Raw genomic sequence first — 4,839 nt, 5'->3', positions numbered from 1 at the left:
CAGGTCACGGGGTCACCAGGACCCAGGACAGCCTCCCGTCAGACCCCATCCCCTTCAGAGGCCCTGTCACCCCAGGTCATGGGGTCATCAGGACACACCCTCCCGTCAGAGACCTCAGGAGCCCGTGAGTCCCCAACACACCTAGACACAGGAGGACAAAGCCAGAAGACCCAAAGGCAGCCAGCAGGTGCTTAAACGCAGCCCAGGCCAGGGAAACAAGACAGATGAGGGGAAATCTTCAAAGAAACAAACAGCCGGAACTCCATCCAGCTCTCAACAGAAGAACAGAGCCTAGAAGCCAGAGGAAGACAGTGCCCACCTCGTCCCTTTCTACCTGTGAGAAGGTGGCTGTCACATGACGTGAACACTGAGCCATTATTAGACCCGAACAGAACAGAAAGCCAGAGTGAGCGTGCGACAGACACCTGGCCCAGGCGACGCTGAGGTGTGCACGTCAGTGCAGAGCAAAGCGCCCCCAGATGGAAAATCTGAATTACAAGACGGGGGTGCAGGGGAGAGGAGTGCCTACCTGGCTAACTCCACACGCACCCACCAGAGAAATCAGTCATAAGAACACCAGTCTACTTCTTTCTGAAAACTCCCAAGAAGATGACAGCATAAAATGCAAGGGAAGTGTGTGAGAGTTTTGAGCTGGATGATAAAGATATGGATTAACTCAGTTCCTACGAAAATGACACGGTCAGCTGAGCAGTGACCTGGTGGGAAGCACTTCAAAGGGAAACAGATTTTTTAAAGAGAGCACACAGAGAAATGCAAAATAAAGCAGAATGGATTCCAAGTCATAACAGATGTAAGTGAACTGAATGTTCCAGTTAAGAATACAAAGGTCGGAGGCCTTCCCTGGTGGCTCAGTGGAGAAGAACCCGCCTGCCAACGCAGGCGAGGTGGGTTCAATGCCTGGTCCAGGAAAATCGCACACGCTAGAGAACAGCTAAGCCGGTGCGCCACCACTACCGAGCCTGGGCTCTAGAATCCGGGAGCCACAGCTACTGAGCCCAACTCCCCACCTGCCCCGAGAGCCCGGGCCCCACAGCAGGAGCGTCCCCGCCATGAGAAGGCTGCACATCCCACGTAGAGAGCCCGGGCCCTGTCACAGGAGCGTCCTGCCATGAGAAGGCTGCACAACTCAAGGAGAGAGCAGCCCCTGGTCACCAAAACTAGAGAAAAGGCCACGCAGCAACAAGACCCAGCACAGTCAAAAGTAAATTCAGGTCAAGGGAACTTTAAAAACAGAAAGATCAAACAGAAGGAAAAAAGTAAGATTTATTTATAAGACACACACGTAAGGTCTCGGGACACAACAGCTGAAACTTAAGTGGAAAGAGAGACAGCGGCCAGCAGCGATGGAAAGAAGGCGGGCACCGCTGTGTTCACGCCCAGAGAGTGGGCTGGGGGCCTGGACTTCCACAGGGAGGGTCGGGACACCGCGCTGGGGTCCACCACGGGCCGCGCCGCCGACTCCGAGCTGACCGCTGCCCTGGCGTGGCCTCAGCGCCCACCAAGCCCCGGAGCCGGGAAGTGCGGCGCGGGCAGGCAGGGCCAGGCGACGGCAAAACAGAAGCGCCGGGTGCGGACACGGGAGATTTACAGAGTCATCTCTGGGCCATAAATAGCGCGGCCGGCACAGCTGCGGGACAGGCGCCCTTCGCCAGCACACAGGGCGCCGCAGGGGCCGCCGCCTCCGGCCGAGCGGGGCTCCCCAGGGCCGGAGAGAAGCGGCGGATGACGGCGCCTTGAGCTCGGTGCGGCCGGCTGGACGTCCGCGACGAAGGCGGGGCGGGGGTACAGCCGTGTGTCTGTGTGCGTGAGAGAGAGAGAGACACACACACACACACACAGGGGCTCCCAAGTGGGGCTGGGCCCCCTAAGCAGCCCGCAGAGCAGGGGCGCCGGCCGCGCCTCGCACACGCCCCCGCCCTCCCTGCCTCCGGGCCCCCGCGCCCGGCGGCAACTTCTGTGGCGGTGCGGACACCCGCGCTCCCTGACTCATCGCGACTGCGGAGACCGGACACGCCCGCGGCCCTCGGGACACGCGCAGCCGGCGGCCCCGAACAGGCCTGAGGACACAGCCTCGTGGAGAAGCGGGGCGTCCCCGTGCGGCGGGAGCGGCCGAGCAGGGACAGTGCCCGCCTTCGGGAGCAGCCGGCGCCCCCTCCCGGCAGGACTTCTCCGAATGCGTCCTCAGCCGGCGTCTCCGCGGACGGAGGGCGCGCGCCGGGCCGGCGGCGATGACCCTGGGTCTAAGCACCCAGGAGGGGCGCGGGGCGAGCGAAGCGGGGCCGGGGGCGGGCCAGACGCGGGGCGCAGCCGGCAGGGGCCCCATCGGAGCGGAGACTCGGGTGTGGGGACACAGGCGGCCGAGGCACCCTACGGAGGCCGGCGCCAGGATGGAAGGCCCTGCAGGCCGGAGCTTCTCCTCCTCTGAGCCTAGGAACCCTCCCCACCGGCTGGCGAGGCTGGGGAGGGCCAACTAGGACCTCAAAGGGACCACCGATGGACACGCAAACGGCCCAAGTATAGGCAGAGGCACCAAAATGAAGGCGAGACCAAGTGCACCCCTGGGCAGAGGGCTGTGTGGCCCACGGAGCCGGGAGGCAGGGCTGGGGTGTGGAGCTGGGGAGCAGCCCGAGGGCACAAGTCCACCGGCTCCGGGACCAAGGGGACCATGTCTGACCCCCAGGTCCCCGGAGTGCGGATCAAGGGGGCACACTCAGGGGCACCCCGCACAGTGATGTGACCCCCGGGGTCTGACACGGGCGGAGTCTGCAGGTTAGGCTGTCAGCAGGGAGGGGAGGGGAGCCTGGACTGTCAGCGCCGCAGTCTCCCCTCCGTGGGGCCCCTGCGTCCACCTGAAGGGCCCACAGGGAAACTGGACAGGTGAGAGCAGGACCAGAACCAGGGATGGGCGGCGGGGAGCGGGGGAGCCCGTCCTGGGGCGTGCCGCACCCGATTCAGTCCCAGGGACGGAGGCCAGCACTCAGCTTGGACGGGGCGGCGGCACAGCCGGGCGGGGTCCTCGTGGGCTTGGGACACGCGCTGAGGGCCACCACGGAGGACAAGCTGGGGGCCTGAGGGCTGCTCAGCGAGCGCTTGGCCCAGGCGTCCACACGCAGGCGGTGGACAGGAAGAAGGCTCTGCAGGAAGAGGCGAGCCCCCCAAACACGCCTTCCCGCAGCCCTTAACCCAGCACGGCCGCACCAAGCTGCAGGGGCACGCGTGGGAAGCACCGAGTCCACCTCCACGTGCCCTCCACGGCCACACACCCCAACCACCCTCGCCACAGTCCTCACCACCCCCCAACCACCACGTCCCTCCTCACCCCATGCCCATCTCCACATGCACGGCCCCCACCGTCCCCTCCTCACCCATCTCCACACACCCTGAGGTTTGCAGATCTCCCAAGGCTATGTCTGGAGTCCACACGCAAACACCGAGAGGTGAAGCCATGACGTCAGCCAGGGGAGCTCCCCTCCCCAACACTCTCCCCAGGACACTCCCCCTCAGGAGCTGAATCCCGCCCCTGAGGAGCACCCGCTGCGCCCCTGAGGAGCCCCCGCTGCCCAGGGCAGGCGCCCTCATTCCCAGGAAAGATCGCCGGGATGTGTTTTCTGTAATCTGAAACTGCTTCCTCTGAAATCTGAGTGACTCGATAAGACGCACAGCTGTCCTGGGAAAATCAGGCTTTCCTGAAGCTCCTGCCTGTAAGCCGGGGCTCCCCTCCCCCAGCCCAAAAACATCAAGGCCCGGCCACCGGCGGGGAGGGCCCCCGACCCCGGCTCGCCCCAGCACTACTGCGTGCCACGTAAACAGCAACCGGCAGCCTTGCCGCTCCGTCTGTGAAAGGAGACAAGCCTCATCTGATCGCACGCTCTGGGTCTGAACAGACTTTCCTGCCCAAACGAGGCACCAATTTACAAGCGTCACCCACTCGCAGACCAAAGCCCACACGTTAGAAAGACAGCCGTCAGACAGAAAAAAGAAGACCCCATAGCTCTCTAAAAGCTCAGACATGGTCCCCAGGATGGGGGAAAAACTCGATTTAAAGGACCAACAGGAAGCAAGCGTTTCCCACCCCAGACAGGCCGGTATGTAATTCGGCGACTTTTTGCTTTCTTGAGGCTAAATGACCTTAACTCTCGCCTGGGAGAAAATACAAGCGATTCACAGTGCCAAACATCCCTAAGACAGCCAAACCTGCGTTACCAGAAGACCCCAGGGTGGCCGCGGGTTCTACATGCCCCGGTCCCCTTACTCGACTTTATAAACCACACACGAGGCACCGGCAGAGAGACACCGGCTTTGCTTTCGTGCCCCCGGGGGGAGAAGCACCGAGAGGTTTAACAGCCGAGTGCCTGCTGAAACCGCCGAGCGACGCGCTTCCTCTAAAGCGCTCAAACTCCACAGGCGCTCGCGGCGAACCGCGCTCGGTCCTGAGAGCGCTGCGTTACAGCGGCGGGCGCCGCGCTCCGACCACGCGGGGAGGCTGCCTGCGCGCCTGCGGAGCCGGGGCTAAAGCCTCCCCAGCCCGCTCAATCCGCTCCGCAGGCGTTTTCCAGGCACCGCGGTCCTTGCGCCTGAAACTCCCAGAAAGGAGCTGTGGGCGCCTCTCTTCAGAGCTGCTGTCCCAACAAATTTCACGGGCCGCACGCCTGCTCTCCGCGCGCAGGGGCGCTGTTCCCGGGCGGAGGTGAAGCCCCCACCCCCCAGCACGGGCAGCCCCCCGCCCCGACCTCTCCGGGGCTGAGTGGACGCAGCAGCCCCGCGCGCGCACCTGCTGGAAGGCCTTGAGCCGCTTCTTGAAGCGCGAGGGCAACACGA

General features: G+C 63.7%; 1 protein-coding gene and 1 long non-coding RNA gene across 2 annotated transcripts in view; both read right to left on the bottom strand.

The window, feature by feature from the left end:
- Window positions 1–1,095, bottom strand: part of LOC120882432 — a 1,249-nt gene extending 154 nt beyond the window's left edge. Inside the window, exons 1-2 of the long non-coding RNA XR_005725504.1 lie at window positions 530–1,095; window positions 142–291 (exon numbers count right to left, since the gene is read on the bottom strand). This is a non-coding gene — a long non-coding RNA (uncharacterized LOC120882432). The remainder of the gene's footprint in view (window positions 1–141; window positions 292–529) is intronic.
- The window catches only part of PPP2R3B (protein phosphatase 2 regulatory subunit B''beta), a 48,967-nt gene that overhangs the window by 30,188 nt on the left and 13,940 nt on the right, over window positions 1–4,839 (bottom strand). The window lies entirely within an intron of this gene.

This window comes from Oryx dammah, unplaced genomic scaffold (genome assembly GCF_014754425.2).
Source record: "Oryx dammah isolate SB20612 unplaced genomic scaffold, SCBI_Odam_1.1 HiC_scaffold_23, whole genome shotgun sequence".
NCBI lineage: Eukaryota > Metazoa > Chordata > Mammalia > Artiodactyla > Bovidae > Oryx > Oryx dammah.
The sequence above is the reverse complement of the archived record's forward strand: the minus strand, read 5'-3'. Positions and strand labels throughout refer to the sequence as shown.